At 43.1% G+C, this 21,889-nt stretch overlaps 1 long non-coding RNA gene across 1 annotated transcript in view; it reads left to right on the top strand.

Moving 5' to 3' along the window:
* Nucleotides 1-1,381: 1,381 nt before the first annotated feature.
* Nucleotides 1,382-21,889, top strand: part of LOC109264081 (uncharacterized) — a 76,232-nt gene continuing 55,724 nt past the window's right edge. Inside the window, exon 1 of the long non-coding RNA XR_002078571.2 lies at nt 1,382-1,585. This is a non-coding gene — a long non-coding RNA (uncharacterized LOC109264081). The remainder of the gene's footprint in view (nt 1,586-21,889) is intronic.

The raw sequence follows: 21,889 nt of genomic DNA, 5'->3' as shown, positions 1-21,889 counted from the left end.
GTCTGTCCTGATTCTCCACACACGACAGAGGAGCCAGCACTGTTCAGCCCAGAGAATTCTGGAGAAGATGCGAGAGCTTTATTCAGTTCAATTGTAGAAGGTTTGGAGTTTTGTCCAATGTGTGCCCAGGAGTTAGAATTAGGATCCAGTAATAGAAATCTTGAGCAAAGCTGGGTTTACTATAAGGATGAATTATCTCACCATTAAACTATCTAAACATGGAGGGAACCTCCTTTTGAGAAAGTGACTTGCCAACATCACTGGATGTTCTGAAAATGAAGGATGAAGTCCTGCCAGAGAGTCTCTCGATGGGTTGCCCTCAGAGGCTGGCCTGAGGGTGAATTCTCCAAGCCAGCGCTCAAAACACCCCTGCCCGTAAATCTCAGACTCCATATTGAGAACCAGCATGCTGTTCACTGAGATGGATTAAAATAATTAAAACGTGAAAATTTTGTACAAAATTAGAATAACCAGGCTTCTGAGTTTTGAACAGAGTAGAAAATATTGACAGTGCTATAATGATTTTCAAAATCATGCTGGACAAGGGACTTCAGGCTCTTCAGGAAATGTCATTGTTGACAGAAGGGTTTCTTTCAAAGGTAGGGTTTGTTAGGGGCAAACGGTGGAATCCTTTTTTGCAGAGTGAAATCTTTCTGACAAGATTGAGTCAAAGTCAGCTAAAGTATGAAGTGGGCAGTGAGATGCAAGGGAATGTTAAAATTTTGTGTCACCCTTGGAAATCACATGATCCTTAGGTAGCTTTTAAAAACACCCTTTCCTGGGCTCCTGGGTGGCTCAGTTGGTTGAGCATCCGACTCTTGATTTTGGCTCAGGTCATGATCCCAAGGTGGTGGGATCGAGCCTGGCGAAGGTCTCTGTGCTGATGTAGAGCCTGCTTGAGATTCTCTCTCTCTCTGCCCCTCCCCTGCTCCTGCTCTCTCTCTTTCTCTCTCCAAATATAAAATAAATCTTAAAAAAATAAAAATAAATACCTTTTCCTTTAAAACGAAACATGCATAATCTGGATGGCCACATATATTTCTTTTAAAAGTATGAATAAGAATTCATTCATTCTTTTTGAACTTGAATGTTTGAAAGTGCTGGGTATATTTCACCTTTCTGTACAAACCAGCTGCCACCCAGCACACTTGGGTCCATATCTGAAGTGAAATGTGCTAAACTGTCAGTAGGGGGGAAGGAAAGGCGTTTTCACCTGCAGCGCATGTCAATTTCACTGGCTGATGCAGCTGCTTAGGAACTAAGTTGTGTGTGTGTGTGTGTGTGTGTGTGTGTGTTTCCTTTTCGTAACACAATGAATTTTAAAAAGCGAGCCCACTCATTACTCAAATTACCAAGGTCTTACTCACCAAGGGATGTGATTTCACTGGAGTCCTGGGAGTTATGCAATGCCCTTAGACCCTGGGGAGTGTGTCCCTTCTTCTTATTGTGATTATTTTAATCGTCCGCTTTGGCCTTTGGCCTTTACTTTGCTTTCCTGAGGAAAAGATTGAAACAACAACAACAACAACAAAAAAACACAAAAAAACCCAAAGCTAGGCAAGAAGTAATGAGGGCTAGGAGCCTGGTGAGTAAGCAGCTGGGGGCAGCGTGGGGGATGGGCCACAGAGGAACGGTTGGGGGTGGGGGGTCAGGGCCCTCCATGGATCCAGTCCCATGGTGGAAACCAGCAAAGGGGAAGAGGGAGTGAGTACCTCTGGTGGTGGGGTTCCTGCTGCGGGTGCAGAGAAGCTGAAGGAAGGGTGGGCTGCCTTGGGGAGGGAACCTATGAAAACCTGGCCTTGGACTGGTCCAGGGAGGAGACAGCAGGGCCAACGCCTAAGCTCTAAATGAAAGCATTCTATTTTTAATTTCAATGACTCTATGAAAAGACATACAAGACCCAGAGGGCCAACCCGGAGGTACAGGCTCTTTGGACGATTGGGGCTTTCTGGGCCATCTTTTGTGCCTTTTTTTTTTTTTTTTTTTTTGCCATCACTCTGAACGTTCTGGTGACTCCCAGCACAGCAAAGAAGGTGAGAAACCTGTGTCGTGGGGCAGGGGCGAGGTGGAGGAGGACAGGGGCAAGAGCCCGGCCCAAGGGGCGACACAGGTGCACAGCCGGCCTGAGCCTGGCCACGTGTGCTGCTCAGTGGCGTCGAATCTCAACGGAAAAACAAAAAGCTGGGACGAAGAAGTCAATTGCTAGTTTTTGCGTGCTGAGAGACAAAATGGAGTCAGGAGTGTGCAGGTGGCTTCCTGGGGGCACGCCACCAAACGCAGCGGCTTTTCCAGGAAGCCCCGAAGCCCTCCTACTGCATTTTAATTCATATTTTGATGCCCGCATTTTTGTTTCTTTGGTCAGAAATTGCTTCACATAAAACTATATATATATATATATATCCTTTTTCTTTTCTTTTCTTTTTTTCTGGTCTGGTAGAACTAATAGGATTTACCTTTCAGATAAACAGACGGTTTCTGCTGTTATATCCTGCCCTCTGCTGGCCGCTTCTGTTGCGTTTTTACCGGCTGCTGGACCAAGGGTTTAAGAATGAGGTTGGATTAATTTAAACAAATAAATAAATCTGACTTTATTTTTAACTCCTTATGAAGCAAACCCCAAAAATACCTAAGCTCTTGCCACATTTAAAATAATACATAGATTGGAAGAATGTTATTTCTTAACTTCTCTGTACCTTCCTAAAAGTATAGTGGACATTTTATTTTAAAATAAAACCAGAATTTGGCTCCCTGGTATTACCTTTCTGCTTTTATGTCCGGAAGACTATTCTTATGAGGCTAGAAATTCTTGGGCTAATTTTTGGGCCTGAAGATGAAACCCTATAACTTTCCAAAATATCAGATCCCATCAATAATCCACGATGTGTAAAGAGATCATCCTAGTCCAAAATGAAAGAGTAAAGTGACCACAGCAGGGAAAGATCCCTGAAGTCCACGCAAAACTTTGCCAGAGACAAACTTGAGAGACAGTTCCTAAATACTAGGGAATATAGATCTGTTCACTAGCAACAGTCACCAGACCCTTTCGTGCTTTGGAATAACTTAAAACAAATGTTCATAAACCACGCAGTAGATTCATGCTTACTTGTCAAAGCAAGTTGGTGAGTTAGTAGCAAAATGTGGATTAGAATTAATTGTCTCAAAATCCTTAGCCCATTGTTTTGTCTGCTGAACAACGTTCTGCCTTTAATAGAAATTAGGAGAAAGAACTTGGTGGGTCACACACACTTTATTGCAAAACCAAGGTTCAGTGGTGAATTCTAATTAAAGTCATTTTGTTATTTAAAAAAAAACAACTTTAAAACCTCTTGAAAAAGGCAAACCACGATGGCGGGGAAATGGATTGATCATTGTTTATTTAGCTGAAGTCTGCTTTAGAATTACTTATGTTCTGTTGTTCATAATTATTTGGGGTTTTGGAGGGGTCTCATGTGGCTTTTCCTCGGGTTCTTTAAAAAGAGCCGAGTCGCACACATCTCCATTTGGTTCTGGTTGAGTAAACTTCTTCAGCGTATTGGGATGTCACATCACTTCCTGGATGAACAGTTGGCTGCTGAGAGCAGGTTTATTTAAAGCAAGAAACTCGTTTAAATAAGTCTTTGGTCACGCTGTCAAGGGGGTTGTTAATGCGCCATGAGCAACGACTATACATGCATGGGGACGTTTATGAAAGAATCTCTGGTTTTCGGACGATGTAGGTCTTCACGAAGTCTTTTTTGTACATCTAAGACTTTATGTTCATTTTATTATACACAGTCTTAATTTGAGTCTGAAAAGGGGAGCTCCAGGGCAGACATAAAATTAACTTCTCTTTCAATGTCCTAACCTTTTGGTTTTAATTTATTCACTTGTCAATCTCATGAATGCCTCATGAACTCCAGCCATTGATTTCCGTGGCCAATGCTATTTTTCCTGTTTATGATAATATATTGTCCCATTGTTGCTGGCCGTTTGCACTCAGTTAAATTTCCCACACAGCGGACAGGAAACTGTTCCATGGCATCAGACTTCCTTGGATTGATTTTCACAGAGGCAGGGAGGGACCTGGCCACTTCTGGGCTCTTTGTGTGGAGCCTGCCCCAGGCCCCAGTAAACTGCCTGTGTGGACACTTCCTTCCAGGCACCCAGAGCAGACGGTCCCACGCAGCTCCTGGGAAAAGCCTCTTATCAGTGCCGAATATTATGTCATTTCTTTTTACATATGATGTTTATTGTCTTTAGAGCCCGCTCTGTGGGAATGTTCTTTTCAAGGGCGACAATGGGGAACCACAGAACAAACCTGGTGAAATCACTCAGGCCTGGCGCTGCGGGCCTAGCAGCCGCTTTATAATTAGAAAACAAGCCGCTCAGCCACAAAACAAACGATGTTTTTACACTCTCTGGCTACTGAATTATTTATTAATAAAAAGCTTTATCACCAAGTGCATCATCCGCCACCCTAAATGTAGTTATAAAAAACACTGAGAACCCATTTGGGCCGTGCCAGAAGACCTAAGGAGCTCTGTTTTTTTTGTTTTGTTTTGTTTTGTTTTTCTTTAAGTCAATGTTTGTGTTGCTATTTTGAGTTTCACTAAACACTCTAAAGCTTTTCTAGGCAAATGTCCGCCTGTATCCCAGTGAGTTGGGATTTAAGAGACACCTGCCTAACGTATACTCAGCTCTCAGTCTGAACTACTTTTACACTCAACAGTTTGTCTTAGGTAGCACATGTGGGTGTTTTGCGTCTTAAAAAAGTAGATCGCCACAATGGCTGACCTGTTTATGTGTGTACCAGCGAAGTAAAAACTTTAAAAAATCTTTTTCTAACTTTGCCTTTTTAGCAACGAATCTGCCTTTTCGGGACTTGTTGATTGCAAAAGCTAACACACAGTGTAGTAGAGGACTTGCTAAAAATCAGGTGCCATTCTTTGAAAATGATGATTAATTCACACTCTGAAGTCATCCCCCCCAGGAGCTCATTCCCAATTAGACCCCGCCCCCCCCATAGTAAACAGTTCCCCAGTGAAACCAGTTCTACAACCACAGCTGGACCCCCATGGGAGGCACCTATATTAAAACACTTTGCGTTTGTTTGGTTCCTCCTCCCCCCCACCCCCCCCCACCCCCACTCCCCGTGTAGAAGATTTCAGAGGGAAAGGGATAAAATGACTCAGACTTTACCAAGGAGACTCAGAGTTGTCAACACAGATGAATCTATTGTGGGGAGGGTGGGGGCCGGGGCTGCTCAGTTTCCACTTCAGAGTTGTAATTGTTTGGGACAAATCATTTCCCTCTGTGAAAATCAATGGCCAGTTTATAGATCTGTTGAGTGAATTAATGGTTTCGATCAATTGAAAATGGAATCTTATTCATTCGCATCAGCAACGGGCAATACTTACAGGGTTTGAATGAGCTTCATTAAATCATTTCCCAAGTTTAGACGTAGTTGAATGGGCCAGATGGCAACTAGGTTCTCAGACGAAACAAGTTGTGGACATACACATTTCTATCTTGCTGATTTGGAAACTGAAAGTTGCAGGCATCCCATATGCAATTGAATCCCATTTATATCTCTGGAACAAGTCACTTGGATGGGAAATGAGCCCTTCTTTTTACCATTCTGTTTGTTCAGTTGGACTGTTTTCCTTTTGGGGGGAAGGAGTTCTTTTGCAGTGGATACGTATGGGGAATCAAAATGAGATGACCAGATCGTTTAATTTGACACGAATAGATAGATATAGGGAAATGGCCCGCGTAGATAGGTTCTGCGTTAGGGTGACATACTGGTAAGTGGAATGCATGTTGGGAGAATTTTTTCTCCCCTCTTGTGAAGTGATTGATATTGTAGTTTCTGGATTTGATCAAATTCACAGTACAGACAAGCAAGCCACACAGAAGGTGGGCTACCAGTTTAATTATGGATTTATGTTCCTTCTCTAATGGATATGCCTAGTGTCGTATTTCTTGTGTGCTCTCTTCTTAAGCCATAGTTTCAGTATCTTGGTCAAGAGCAACAGATTATGTGTATTGGATCCAAATATTTTTGCTCACAAATTTCCCTACGTGGTGACTGAAAAAAAAATCCCAGATAAAAGGGTACAAAAATATGTCAAACTACCTTTAAGAAAAATGCTCCCTATTTACCCGGGGCATGCAGAAGATAGCGATTCTCCCTGAACTCTGACTTTAGAGTCAGGGGTTATTCCAGGAAGAGCAGGAAACAAATTTGTGGCAAAGGAGATCTACTGGAGAGCCGGGGGAAGGGATAGGAGCATGCTTAACAAAGAGTTTGTTTTGGGGGAGTAACCTAAGGATACTCTAAAATTTCTGGCTTGAGGTTTTGGCTTGCCGATAGCACTAATATTTACAATTGGGAAAATATTAAGAGGCACCCCTTTTGGTGGGGAAGCTGAGGAGATCACAGACCCGCTTTAGGGTATGTGGGATGACACAGGTGGCTAGCCTATGGCACATCCAGACTTCTGCATCCAGAAGGTGATGGCTCTGAGCACAGGTAGAAAGAAGGGGACAGGGCAGGGTTGTGAATGTCTGGTCTATACACATTGTCAAAACCTTGAGAATACCAAGATCGCCCAGGGTGATGAGAGAGGAGAGAGCAGTGGACCAAGGAAAAAACCCAGGGAACACCAGTTTTAATGGCATGGAGAGGAGGACCTCAAGTTGAGTTCTAAAAACACTATGTAGAAGAAGAATCCTAAGGGACTAGTGTCATAGTCATGACTGTATCAGCTGATCCTTCTACAATCTTTACAGGGAGCATTTGTCATGGAACAATGCCTGTTTATCTGGAAACTGCATCAGGAGTTGATAAACTCTGGCAAGAAGAGCGTGGAGTTGTAAGGCTTGATCCATATATACTCTACAAGTAATTTATGTAAATTGTACGGTGAGGAGGGGCTATCAACATAGGAATGTTTTCACTCTGTATCTCTTAGTCTGGCCTTGGAAAAAATTTTTTTTTATCTAATTGGTTTTGTTAAATGATTCATGAATAGAGCAGCACCCCACAGAGCAAGTAGAGGGGAACTCCCTTTAGGAATGGTTTTTATGCTTTTTATTTTATGCTATTTTTGTTAAAGTCCACAGGAAACACCCCTCTCAGGGTCCCAGAGGACACAAAAAAGATTGCAACGGCATCACATCATTGTGAATCCTCTCAAAAATGAAAGAGGGAGGCAGTTCATCCCCACAAGGGAAGAGTATTCATTAGGTTAAGTCCATGGAGACCATGGATGAATTTCTTTTCTCGGGTAGCTTTTTCTCTACCTAAGTTGTGAAATAGCTTAAGGAAATGGACATTCCCAGCAAAGAGCAGAGAAAACTGTATTTCTAGCAAATAGAATCTGTTAAAAGTCAAACAAACAAATCTTCCGACTGGTATCTCTCTCTGAAGCTTTAAAGATCCACCCATTAAATTGAACACTGAGTTAAAAAAAAAATACTACTTGACAGGTTTGTACATTGGAAAGGAGATTGAAATTTGGCCAAGGGAAGTTCTAAAATACTGAGTGATTATGGAGACCCCAGCAGATCAGGGCTGGAGAGTGTCTAGGAGTTCTGAGAGAAGGACCTCTTTGCCACCCCTTGTCAGAGTCAGTTCTGTGGAGTTCTGGAGTCAGAGCACAGATGGGGGTTGGTGGAAGCATCCACGGAAGGTGACAAAGGGAGGGAAGGGGAGGAAGATGTCACTTCTATCGCTTTGGAGCAGCTTGGCTGAGAAACCAACGAAAGCCAAAGGCAGGAGCAAGGAAGCTACAGGGAGTCGGAGGGACGTTGTTGATTTCATTTCCTTTTGTGAAATAAGCCGCGTTGCTTAGAAGTTAGAGAGACAAGTGAGGGAGGGAGGACCAGGAAGAAATAACAAGAGAGCATAAGGATGTGGGAGCCGGGGAAGGGGACAGGAGGAGCCTTTTCTCTTCTGACTTGTGAGAAGAGACTGTAATAAGACGTAATAAGACGTGATCGTAATAAGCAGGAGCCCCACCCTCTGCTGCTGTCTTACACTGCGCACCTGTCTCTCGAGCACAGCTCTCTTCCGAGGTCCACATGACACCCCCACCAGGATGTCTTCTCCTGAAGCTACGACTCCTTGGTTCTCACTAACTCGACAGAGGAGATACCTGGGTGGATTTTAGGGGACTTTCTTGGTCCTGTGTCCCCTGACTGTTCCTTTGCAATTTACCCTGTAATTAATTTCTCCCCCTTCCTTTGGTCCAATCCACGCAGGCTGCCAAAACAACTTTCCTAGAACACATTTAATTCTCTTGGTTTGAAATTCTGTAATGATTGTCCCTCAACTCCTTTTGGATAGGCTCCAAACTCTTTAGCTTGGAAGATGAGACAACGCACCCCACGCGGGTGTCCTTGCGCATCTGGTCACCCCCTTTCCTCATATGTACCTAATGTCCGGTCAAGCCAACCCGTAGCTCATCAAACACATTGTGTGCGCCCTGGAGAGTGTTAGCCTGGGTCCACCTTCTCATTTACCGTTTAGGGATTTTGTAAACCAGGGCACATTACTTTCCATGTCTCCGGGCTTTCTGATCTGTCAGGTGGGGGCCAGTAGCCTTCTTACCTTCTTGGGTGGTTGGCAGGATTAAATAAGGCAGTAGTTTAAGCCCTTGGACCAGGTTCTGGCTCAGAAAACATGTTCCAGTGTTAGCTGTCATTATGGTTCCACGTCTTCGCTCCTTTCTTTTTTAGTAGCTGGTTTCTGTCTGCCTGCTGTGCCCTCCCACAGTCCTTCCAACGCAAAATTCCCATCTTTTCAAGATTCAGTCTAAATGCTAACTCTTCTGTCAAGCGTCCCCAAACATCCTCAAGCATCAGCCTGATCCACCCTTGCTTTCCAGGTTCTACTTTTCTACCCTGCGTTCTACTGTTTTTCTGTGAGCGTATATGGAGCCCCATGATAGCCCTCTGCCCAGTGGAATTAATCACATGTCTGTGTCTGCCGGGGAATTATAAAGCCTTTGCAAGAGCAAAGGTCAGGTTGTATCCACTGTTGTACTTCCAGCACTTTATAAAAATGTTATCTTCTCATTAATCTTAATTAAATACCAATATTATCCTTGAGGGTTAATGTATCTGTGTTCCGGAAAAGTACTATACAGACAAATTGGAGATCAGGCTAAACTAGAGAGTCTTAATTTTGTGGGGCCTCTGTCACAATGTTGAAAGCAGAATTTTATTTATTTATTTATTTATTTATTTATTTATTTATTTATTTATTTTTATAACGTTTAAACACATTTTTTAAATGTTTTATTTTTGAGAGACAGAGAATGACCAGGAGAGGGGCAGAGAGAGAGAGGGAGACACAGAATCTGAAGCAGGCTCCAGGCTCCTAGCTGTCAACACAGAGCCCAATGCGGGGCTTTGAACTCACAAACTATGAGATCATGACCTGAGCCAAAGTCAACTGCTTAACCCACTGAGCCACCCAGGTGCCCTGAAAGCAGAATTTTAGACCCTTTGATGGAACCAAAGCAAGACAAACACCACAGTGAATCCTAGAGACCCATGGCATCGTTGTTAAGAGAAAACATTTTGGAATCAGAGAGGTCCACGTTTGAGCCTTAATTTGGCTTGGATAAGGTGGGCTTCGATAACCTGCACTGTGTCTGGTATGTGTAGGAAATTTAAAAATCGAGCTTATAACTAGGAGTTCCTGAATCTAAATGTTTACCTTCGAGAGGTTGAGGTAGTCAGCCCCTTGCACTGGCTTGCAATAACTCCTACTATAGTTATTTCATAAGCCTGTTACCTTTGTGACAAGCTGATCCAACTCTGTCATTCCCATCCAAATATTCGGACACCGTGGCCTCGTTTCCCTCTTCCCCAAATGTTAAGATCTCACATTCACTAGTCAGGGTTCGAAAGAGATATTATGAGCATGAGTGGTAACGCACAGCCAACCAGGTGAGGCTTTAGGGGAGTGTGTTAGGCACCCTCGGGATATTTGCAGCTTTAGGGGTATTTTTCATCCTCGACTTTGTAAGGGGGCAAATAATTAGCACAGTGCCTCACACCAATACGTACAAATCCGCTCCCACCTGGGAACCCTTAGATGCTACAAGTAGAGCAAATTAAAACTTCAGGACGTTAAAACTCTCCATAAATTTAACCCAAACTTCCAATGCTTCTAATCTGTTCCGTGTTAGGGGGTGACGGCAGAGTCATCTCGGGCTTTGATGAGACCTCCTTGCAGGAGTGACGTGAACTTCTTCCAATGGGTTGCCAGGTTTCCCTTCAATTCTTCAGGATCAGGGTCCCCCTGTCGCTTTTTGTACCAGGAGACATGGCTAGCTTCTCCTGTGCTCACCAGGGCCAACTGTCACCTCCTGGCTAGACAGCTCGTGGGGATCGGCCCCATACAGATTTCTAGACAGTATTCTGTCTGTGTCCAACTCTGGTCCCATGAAAATTGGGCAACCTTTTACATCCATGCTTTTACATCCTTACAAGCCTTCCTTGGTTATTATCATTAGTGGTGCTATTGGTGAGCATGACTGGTATTTCCACCATTATAGTTTATCTAAGGAATATGCTTTGAAAGAAGACAGGGGGCTCTAATGGGGAACCCAAATCCTGAGCCTACCAACCTAGTTGTTCTTGTGGTTAAACGGGACTACTTTTCACACTGTTGCCATCAGCCCATTGGTACTGTTTCCTTACTCGACTCTGGTATTTCTTCTCTCAAAAAGAATTCTTTTCAGTAGAAGTAGCAGATAAAAACTTGGATTCTGTCACAAACGCTACACTGGCTTGGGAAATGCTTCGGCAACGTGTGACTCTGGGGCCAGGTTCCACCTACGGGCTTAGGGGGAATAGTCACAGTGTCGTTAAGTGCAGCATGAAAGTGAGGAGGTTGGCCTTCAGCATTGACTTCGTCATACACGGGATGCCCCACATGGGCGTATCACCCCATCTGTGTGATCCCTGGAAACTGCTACTGGAAACGATATTCTTCATCTGTGTAGGTAACTGCAAAGAGAATAATATGTTTGATCCCCTTCCTCCCTTTCTCTGCCTTTCCCGTTATTAAATCCGGTTTGTCTCTGTTCCAGACTCTTCCTCCACTGTGTCTTCTGATTGTTGTACGTGACGGCAACAAGTTTCCTTTTTGAGACGCTATGTAAATCCATTCTTAGTCTCCAGTTACCATCAACTAGTTTCTTCATTCACAACGTGCATCTCATAAATTTCAATTAGAAATAGGCCTAGTCATAAATGTAACTGCTTCTTTATGACTGTTCACATACATGCAAATAAATGCAAATACATTTGCTTCTGTAAGTGTGTATTTTACCTAGTGGATTGCATTTCCGGGGAGAATGATGTCACCAAGGTGGCGACATGGGTGGTTCCTGACTTTGCCTTCCTTCACAAGAACAGCAAACATTTATTCAAGAAGAAGACACCAAAAGAATCCTAGAGCACAGGGGTTAGGCTGAAGCACCCTGCATCTCAGGGACCAAGACAGATTGCCCTGGAAGAGTAAGAGAGGAGGCTGCTTGTGGACTACATCTCCCCTCCCCCAGGGCAGCCCCGTACCACGCAGAGACGTCACCACTGACCCTCCGGTGGTTCCTCCAGTGGGAAAAGAGAACGGGAAGGTGGGCGAGGGGGAAGACGAGCAACTCCTCCCCAGCATTGGGGGTCCCTTCCTGGATGCCCGTACTCTGATCTTACATCATGGAGACTACAGGGGGATCTCAGGGCCCAGCCCCCTGGAATCTGATTGTGATGGGAAAGGGGGGAGGGGCTTGCAGCAATCTGTGCACGAATCTGGGGAGACTGAGTTCACAGCTGCAGGGCCCAAGCAGTAATCCCAACCAGCGATTTTGCTCATCTGCAGAACCACGTCAAGGACGTATTCTGACCAGAGAACGTGGCCGGGTGCAGAGCTGCCTTATTTGGGTCACAAAACAAAGAATCTTGCCGCCCTCAGAGCCTTGTTTGTCTACGTCCAGGCAAGGTGCTGAGTCGCAGCCCCACCTGCTACGGAGAGTGTCTTCCAGCCCCATCTGACCAGAAAGGCTGGTGACAACTCCTGGGTGCTGTGTGGCCCAGAGGGGCTCAAGCTGAGAGGCGGGCAAGCAGAGCCAATGGTTTGCAGCACATGGCCAGTGGCCCTGTTTGGTCAGAAAGCTCGGGCTGCAGGTCAGCTTGAGTTAAGACCATAAACCAAGAGCCTTACCTTTCTTTTTTTTTTTTAATGTTTATTTATTTTTGAGACAGAGACAGAGCATGAACGGGGAGGGGCAGAGAGATAGAGGGAGACACAGAATCAGAAGCAGGCTCCAAGCTCTGAGCCATCAGCCCAGAGCCCGATGCGGGGCTTGAACCCACGGACCTCGAGATCGTGACCTGAGCTGAAGTCGTGCGCTTAACCGACTGAGCCACCCAGGTGCCCCGAGCCTTACCTGTTTTAAAGCTGTTTCTCCCTCGGCACCCAGGCAGGGAATCTAATATGCAGCCCCAGTCATCTCTGAATACGGCCGGGGGAGCTCACCAGAGCCTGTAGGATGCTGCATATCTCAATCAACAGTTCTCTGCACATGGCGTTTGAACAGAGAGCTTGTGGCTTCCCCTCTCTGCAGAGCAAAACCAGTGCCCTCACCCATCCTGGGAATTCTGTACATACTCAGGCCTGATTCAGGTCCCCAGACCATGAGCTGTACAGGCCCCGACTCCTGGCCTCCCTCCCTGTCTGGGCAGGTGAGCTAATTCAGAGGTCCACTTACTACTGAAGATAGGGCCCAGACCTGACCATCTTGAACGCCTGACCAGAGAATTCATACTACCATGGAGCCCATCCGACAGCCTCACTTGGGTAGAGAACCAAGCCAGTGGTCCTACCCAACTGCCCTTAGCAGTACACCCCTTATCCCCATCCTGAGAGTTCAAACAGTTGCCTTGGCTCAAATAGACCATAGGAGCAGGCCTGGCCTGCCCAAAGACATTACCAGCAGAAACACCCAGAAACCCAAAGTGAGCTGAATAGTGAAGAATTACCTCTGTCAAAGCAAACCTTTAAAGTCTGAAAGAGGGGGGTCATTACTCAAGGGCACAGATACTAATGTAGGAATCAAGGATCACAAAAAAATCAGGTAAATCTAACACCGGCAAAAGAAACCAATAGAGTTCTAATAACTGCCCCCCCCCCAAAAAAAAATCTATGAACTTCCAGACAAAGAATTGAGAATAATCCTTTTAAGAAACTTAGTGGACTACAAGAAAACACAGACAGGCAACTAAATGAAATAGGAAAACAGTACATGAACAAAACAAGAAGTTCGACAGGGAAATACCAGCCATTAAACACCACTGTCGTGAACAACCAAAAAGCAGGAAACACTCCAAAGCTAGTTTTACGAGGCCAGCACTAGCTTGATAGCAAAACCGGAAAAGGGCACTACTCCTACAGGCCAATATCCTTGATGAATATAGATGAAAAGTCCTCATTAAAATACTTGTATACCAGGGGTGCCTGGGTGGCTCAGTTGGTTGAGCATCCGACTCTTGGTTTTGGTTCAGGTCATGGCCTCACAGTTTGTGAGATGAAGCCCCGTGTTGGGCTCTGTGCTGACAGCAGGGAGCCTGCTTGGGATCCTTTCTCTCCCTCTCACTCTGCCCTTCTTCTGCTCTCTCTCTCAAAAGAAATAAACAAACTTAAAAAAAATAACATAAAATTCCAGCATACCAAATTTTCAGCACATTTAAAGATCATTCACCATGATCAAGTGGGATTTATCCCTGGGGCAAAAGGATACTTCAACACAAATCAATACGCATATCAATCGGTGTGATACATCCCATTAATAGAACGAAAGAAAAGAATCTTATCATCATCTCAATAGGTGCAGAAAAAGCATTTCACAAAACTCATCAATGATTTATGATAAAAACTCTTAGCAATTTAGGCATAGAAGGAACATTTCTCAACGTGATAAAGGCCATATAGGACAAGCCTATAGCTAACATCATACTCAATGGTGAAAGACTGAAAGCTTTTCCTCTAAGATCAGGACCAAGACAAGGGTGCCTGCACTCACCACAACCATTCAACATAGAACAGCAAGTCCCAGCCAGAGCAATCAGGCAAGAAAAAGAAATAAAAGGAGTCCGAATTAGAAAGGATGAATTAAAATTGTCTTTATTTGCAGATGACATGATTTCCATAGAGAAAATCCTAAAGACTATTAGACCAAGCCAAAAAAACTATTAGATCTAACCCATGAACTCTGTAAAGTTGCAAAACAAATAAACAAAAATTAGTAATGTTTCTATGTACTAGCAATAAAATTTCGGACAAAGAAATAAAAAAATTGATTCTTTTTACCGTAGCACCAAAAACAATAAAATACTTAGAATTAAATTTAACTAAAGAGGTGAAAGATCTTTACGCTCAAAACCACAAGACACTGGTGAAAGAAATGGAAGAAGATACAAATAAATGGAAAGGCCTTCTGTGTTCATGGACTTGAAGAATTAATGTTGTTGAAATATCAATACTACCAAAGCCATCTATAGGTTCAATGCACTCCTTATCAAGATTCTAGTGGCATATTTTACAAAAGTAGAAAAACACTCCTAAATTCTCCATGGAACCACAAACGGCCCCAAATAACCAAAGAAACTGTGAAAAAGAAGAATAATGCAGGAAGTAAAACTCTTCCTAATTTCAAGCTATACTATAAAGCTGTAGTTATCAAAACAGTATCGGGCTGGCATGAAAACAGACCAACAGACCAATGGAACAGAATCAAGAGCCCAGGAATGCACCCAAGCATACATGGTCTGCTGATATTTGACGAGGGAGCTGAAAATATTGAATGGAGAGAAGATAGTCTCTTCAATAAATGGTGCTGGGGTTTTTGGATGTTCACATGTAAAAGAGTGAAACTGGCTCCATAATTAAAAGCAAAAATGAACTATTGGGACCTCATCAAGGTAAAAAGAATCTGCACTGCAAAGGAAACAATCAATAAAACTAAAAGGAAACCGACGGAATGGGAGAAGATATTTGGAAATGACATATAGCATAAAGGGTTAGTATCCAAAATCTATAAAGAACTCACCAAACTCCACACCTGAAAAACAAATAATCCAGTGAAGAAATGGGCAGAAGACATGAATAGACACTTTCCCAAAGAAGACATCCAGATGGCCAATAGACACATGAAAAGATGCTCAGTGTCACTCCTCATCAGGGAAATACAATTCAAAACCACACTGAGATACCACCTCACACTGGCTAGGGTGGCTAAAATGAACAACTCAGGAAACAATAGATGCTGGCAAGGATGTGGAGAAATGAGGATCCTCTTGCACTGATGGTGGGAATGCAAACTTGTGCAGCCGCTCTGGAAAACAGTGTGGAGGTTCCTCAAAAAATTAAAAATAAGCTACTCTCTGACCCAGCAATAGCACTACTAGGGATTTATCCAAAGGATACAGGAGTGCTGATGCATAGGGGCACATGTACCCCAATGTTTATAGCAGTGCTTCCAACAATAGCCAAATTACGGAAAAAGGCTAAATGTCCATTAACTGATGAATGGATATAGAAGATGTGGTTTATATATACAATGGAATACAACTTGGCAATGAGAAAGAATGAAATCCTGCCATTTGCAGCAACATGGATGGAACTGGAGGGTATTATGCTGAGTGAAATAAGTCAGTCAGAGAAGGACAGATATCATATGTTTTCACTCATGTGTGGATCTTGAGAAACTTAACAGAAGACCATGGAGGAAAGGAAAGGGGAAAAATAGTTACAAACAGAGAGGGAGGGAGGCAAACCACAAGAAACTCTTAAATACAGAGAACAAACTGAGGCTTAATGGTGTGGTGGGGGAGAGGGGTAAGTGGGTGATGGGCATTGAAGAGGGCCCTTGTTGGGATGAGCACTGGGTGTTGTATATAAGCAATGAACCACAGGAATCGACTCCAAAAACCAAGAGCACACATTACACACTGTGGGTTAGCCAATTTGACAATAAATTATATTAAAAATAAAAAATAATGATAATAAAAAAATTTTTTAATAAAAAAAAGATTTAAATGTAAGATATGAGACCATGAAATTCCTAGAAGAAAACATAGGAACAGAGCTCCTTGTTATGGGTCTTACTAATGAGTTTTTGGACATAATACTTAAAGCATAAGCAACAAAATGAAAAATAAACAAGTAGGACTAAATTAAACTAAAAAGCTACACAGAAAAAAAAACCATCAACAAAGTGAAAAGACAAACTATGGAATGGAAAAAAATATTTTCAAACCATATATCTGATAAAGGGTTAACAATGAAAACATATAAAGAACTTATACAACTCAATAGCAATCACCATCATCATCTAATTAACAATGGGTGAAAGGCCTGAATAGACATTGCTCCAAAGAAAATATATGACAGGCCAACAGGTACCTCAAAAGATGCTCAACATCACTAGTAATTAGGGAAATTCAAATTAAAACTTTAATGAGATATCACCTCTTTCCTGTCAGGATGGCAATTATCAAAGAGACAAGAGAGAAATTTTGGCACAGGATATGGAAAAAAGAGAACCCTTGTGCCCTATTGGTGGGAAGGTAAATTGGTGGAATGTAAATTGGTGGAAAACAGTATGGAGCTTCCTTAAAAAATTAAAAATAGAACTATTGTATGATCCAGTAATTCCATTTCTGCACATATATCCAAAGGAAAAGAGAACACCAATTCAGAAAGATACGTGGACCGCCATGTTTACAGCAGCATTATTTACAATAGCCAGGACATGGAAACAACCTAGGTGCCCAACAATGGACGAGTGTGTAAGGAAGTCGTGGTATATATATATAATGGGATATTACTCAGCCATGAAAAATGAGGCTATCCTACTATTTACAACAACATGGATGAACTTTGAAGGCATAATGCTAGGTGAAATAAATCAGACAGAGAAATACAAATACTATATCATCTCACTTACATGTAGAATCTAAAAAAAAAAAAGGTCAGACATTTGGTTATCAGAAGGGGCAGGGAACATGTATCCATGTGGGGAGAGGGAGACATTGGAGGAAGGTGGTCCAAAGGTACGAATTTCCAATTATAAGGGACGTAACATACAGCATGACGACTATAGCTTACATGGTGTCTGCTTTTCTACAGGAAGCCAAGTGGGTCAGCATGTAGATAGGTCTCTGGCACCTTTTTCATGGGAGATTCATACCAGGGGCCTTTGCACCCCAACCCCTTTGCCCACAAGTAACTGTATGTCTATATGTCATTGTAGGATATACTTATATAATTACCTCTTCCCAGATCCCGTTCAGGATTGTAGTTCTTTGAAATATAGATAGGATCAGTTTCTCCCTTTATAGTTACTTTGAAACTTTCTGGGTCATTTGAAAATCTGAGGCAACGTTTTTGTAGAAAGTATTCATGATTAGCAGATATTTTACCTTCCACTTCAGGGATTTCGGGGATCCTGAAGTCATCCGTGGGTCCAGGTATCTTCTGCTTTAGACGTGGTAGTCACGTAACACTTTGTCTCCCATTAATGGAAAATGGAAATTTTTTTCTTCTGTCCCCTAGATTCACTCAGAATTCTTCACAATGGACTTTATCTTTGTGTCCAAGGAAAATAGTTAAGTTCTTATAGTTAATTCCATCTGTGATAAGAAGTATGTTAACATGTAATGAACAAATGGGGGTTTCTTTCTTTTCTGCCCTTTTTAGGAAAGTTGGGACGATACAATAATGGAAATAAGTGACTGCATACACACACACACACACACACACACACACACACACACACACAAAACAACACGGACAGGAAGCATTAGTAAGACAAAATTGTAATGAGGTAGAGAGTTCCAAATTACATAGAATAGTTGGATGCTACATCATATGAAGGGATAGGGTAATGGCATTATACAAAAGTGCGACTTCCTCTTTGAGGGGGGTGTCAAGTTTGAGAAAATGGAGAGTCTGGGGTCAAGTGTCTTTTGTCACAGCATTTCAGTGGTGGTGGCTTCTCCAGATGTCTCACGGATGTTCCGGTAGCTGTCTGTTCGAATTGGCCACTGTGTTGGGGAAGGAAGGGGGGAGGGACGTCATATTAGAACACTAAGAGTCATAAGCTGTGAGAAAGGCATGGTCTGTATGGCTACAACTATATTTACAACCACGAGAACATCGAGGGAGAAACATGGAATGAAAAAGACCGTGAACAGTAGCAGCCAATTTCTAGCAAAATAAGTTTAGTCCATTTTGCTCTTAGGATGAGCCTAATTCGTCTCATAAGATCATACTTTGTTCAGCTTAAATTCAAAAGAACACTGCCTAGCTTCAGTCCAGAAGCTTCATTCCCCCCCACCCACCCAAAAGATTGGGTTTCCCATTCGGAAAAATAAATTTCTTAGGCACAGTCTTTGAAAGCGTCCGACTGAAAAGCCTCTCCCATTTGCCGCGAGGCCACAGAGTCCTAGCGAGCACCCCAAGCTGACCCTGGTTCAGACCGCACGCTCGGGAAAGCTTCTTGGAAAGGGAGGTTCCATCAAGATGCTACATTTCGATCTCACCCCGAGATCGTTTATTTCCCCTCGCACACAGCGAGGCACAGCCCTGCACTTAAATATTTAACCAGCCAAGGCTAAAGCAATTAGGCTCATCTTTTTCTGATGTCCTAGAAGAGATGTTGGATGGATCTCAGCTGCCCTGTGGTGAAGGAAATGTAGTTGCAGCTGAATACAGATGTTTTTACAGTTGTCCCTTCTGAGTGAAACTCTCCAAACAAACAAAGCTTGGCTTGGCAGCCTTTTTTTTTTTTTTTTTTTTTTTTTCCACATTTATCCTCAGACTAGAAATCATGTCCGTTGATACTGCTTAATGCACCCTACTGATGAACCCATTTCTTTTAGTCAACGGAGATGCTTTAAAATATTACGGATGCAGGGGCGCCTGGGTGGCTCAGTCGGTTAAGCCTCCGACTTCAGCTCAGGTCACGATCTCACAGTCCGTGAGTTCGAGCCCCGCGTCGGGCTCTGGGCTGATGGCTCAGAGCCTGGAGCCTGCTTCCGATTCTGTGTCTCCCTCTCTCTGACCCTCCCCCGTTCATGCTCTGTCTCCCTCTGTCTCAAAAATAAATAAAACGTTAAAATTTAAAAATAAAAAAATAAATAAAATAAAATAAAATAAAATATTACAGATGCGATCCCTATTTCTAAAGATTTCTTCTTTTTGTTGTTGTTGTTATTACTTTCTAACTCTTCAGATTTGCTTTTAAATCTCTTCACTATCTAACTGATGACTTTCCTTAAAGAAAGGAAAGCTTTCTTTCTTTATTTATTTCAATAATTTCCTTTTCCTTCTGGAAGTGACGGAGGGAGTGAAAAGTCCTTGAAATAAGGTTAGGATATTAGCTAAAAGTTTCATAAAATTAGAAAACAGGAGCTGAGCTATGCCTTTAGAAAAGAATTTGCAGTATGAGAATTTATGTCAACAGGAGACCATCACAGGAAGTCAGGTGACTGTAAGGACAGGTTACATTTCCCCCTTTGGTATTGGTTTGAGAGAACGTTCCCTCTCATGGAAGGACATTGCTCTCAATTGCTATTTATTAGCTGAGTAGTGATTTCTTTCTTGCATAAGGTCGAAGGTTAAGCCCAGTGCTCACTCAGAAACATGAGTGAGGTGGGGGTGGGAAAGATAGAAAAAGAGAGATACAGACGTGGGTGGGGGGTGGAGAATAGATTGCTTTGATCCGATCATTAGCAGGGAAGGAAGAAAAAAAATGATGTCTTCGTCGCTTTACGTCACTTTTTGCCTGTGGGACTGGGTGCTGCTTCTGATGCGGTGGAAAGAAGCTGTTTTTCCTTCAGTGAAACGGTTCAGAAATGAGGGAAGATACAGATGATATAGCTCTTAATCCCAGTCTCTCCATGAAGAAAACTACAGAATGAACATACAGGGAGCTATGGTTCGTCTTGGCTGGACAAAAAGGTGGTGGAGGAAAACCCCTGGCCTCTTCCAGACGTGGCCCTGTGTCCACACTGCTCGACTTTGCAGCACTGGGACCAAATGTAGCAGAAGGCACGTTATCATTCATTTTTAAGTGTTTATTTTTTGAGAGGGAGAGAGAGAGAAAGAGTAGGGGTGGGGCAGAGAGAGAGAGAGAGGGAGACAGAGGATCCCAAGCAGGCTCTGTGCTAACAGCAGAGAGCCCCATGCGGGGCTCGAACCCACAAACTGTGTGATTGTGACCTGAGCTGAAGTGAGATGTTTAACCGGCTGAGCCACCCAGGCGCCCCTCATTTTTATTTTATTTTTTTAAAATTTTTAATGTTTTTTTTATTTTTGAGAGAGAGACAGAGAGACAGGGCACGAGCTGGGGAGGGGCAGAGAAAGAGGGAGACACGGAATCCGAAGCGGGCTCCAGGCTCCAAGCCATCAGCACAGAGCCCGACGCGGGGCTCGAACTCACGAACCGTGAGACCGTGACCTGAGCTGAAATCGGATGCTTAACCTTGACTGAGCCACTCAGGCGCCCCAGTTTTAGCTGATTTTTAAATTAATCACGTAGTGACATTTAAAATGTCTGTTTCTTTTTTTAATTTTTAAATGTTTTATTTATTTTTGACAGAGAGAAAGAGATAGAGCTTGAACGGGGAGGGGCAGAGAGAGAGGGAGACACAGAATCTGAAGCGGGGTCCAGGCTCTGAGCTGTCAGCCCAGAGCCCGATGCGGGGCTCGAACTCACGGACCGCGAGATCATGACCTGAGCCAAAGTCGGCCGCTTAACTGACTGACCCACCCAGACACCCCTCATTTTTAAAATGTCCTTACCTGAGGACCATTTGATACTGGTTCCACAATTATCATGGGGTCAGATGTCATGAGTTTTGATGATTTTGTTTGATTTTTGTGAATTTAGCAAAAAGGTTCTGGGTCTCAGTAGTTTTTATATAATTCCATTTAAAGGGGCCAAGCGAAAATACGAGAAGATATCAAAGGTAGAAACACCAGACAAGTTATAGTTCCTTAATTCTTTTTAAAATTAAAACTCCAGGAATTTGATGGCAATTTCTTGGCACTTTTTCCCGGCAGATAGATACATTTATTCACATTCTGTGTTGGCACTGCTTTCCAGAAAAATGAAGGAGGAGGGGCGAAGAACAATTCAGCCATCAATTCCCCTTTTATACATTTTTTAAAGGTCTCTATTTTTAAAAATCTTTTAGAAACATTTCCTCACAGTCAAGGAATCTTGAAGATGGTTATATTGAATAAGAAAAATCATTTTTCCCTAAAGCCTCGAGTAGAAGCTGGCAGAATGCCTTTTCTCATCAGTCAGGAAAGATGTTACTTCAGTAACGGGATTCGTCTTATCCTCCGCTGTGTGAGGGTCATCTATATCCTCACAGGTCTTTTTTTCTCAGGCCATTGTGCAAAGTCCCTTTATACCGCTATAATGTTACTTTTCATCTTTCCTGCTAATTGACTATCACATAGTCTCGAGTCTAGAAAAGATGACATCTGCCCCCTGAGTTTAAAAACGTAAAGCAAGGTGAGAACTCTGTACCGTTGATCCTTTTGAAGGTTGGATATATGTTGTCTTCATCGACATGGTAAGCGCTTCACTTCACATCTTATCTTAAATAACTTCCTATTTCCAGAACACTCTTCTACCACCCGTGCCGCTCTGAGACATCCCCTCCTCCGACGTGTCCGTCTGGGTGGAGGAAACTTTCTCCCAGGTTCCTCTTGACAACCATCCAAATGGCTTCGTTGGCTCTGGGACGAGGTGGGCATTCGGTGCTCTTGGTCGTGTCCTTGCTTCCAGGGAGTCCCCAGAGGGTGGAAACCATGGCA

This window comes from Panthera pardus, unplaced genomic scaffold, assembly GCF_024362965.1.
Source record: "Panthera pardus isolate Hobbes unplaced genomic scaffold, ASM2436296v1 HiC_scaffold_1, whole genome shotgun sequence".
Taxonomy (NCBI): Eukaryota; Metazoa; Chordata; class Mammalia; order Carnivora; family Felidae; genus Panthera; species Panthera pardus.
This window is presented reverse-complemented; position numbering and strand designations above follow the sequence as displayed.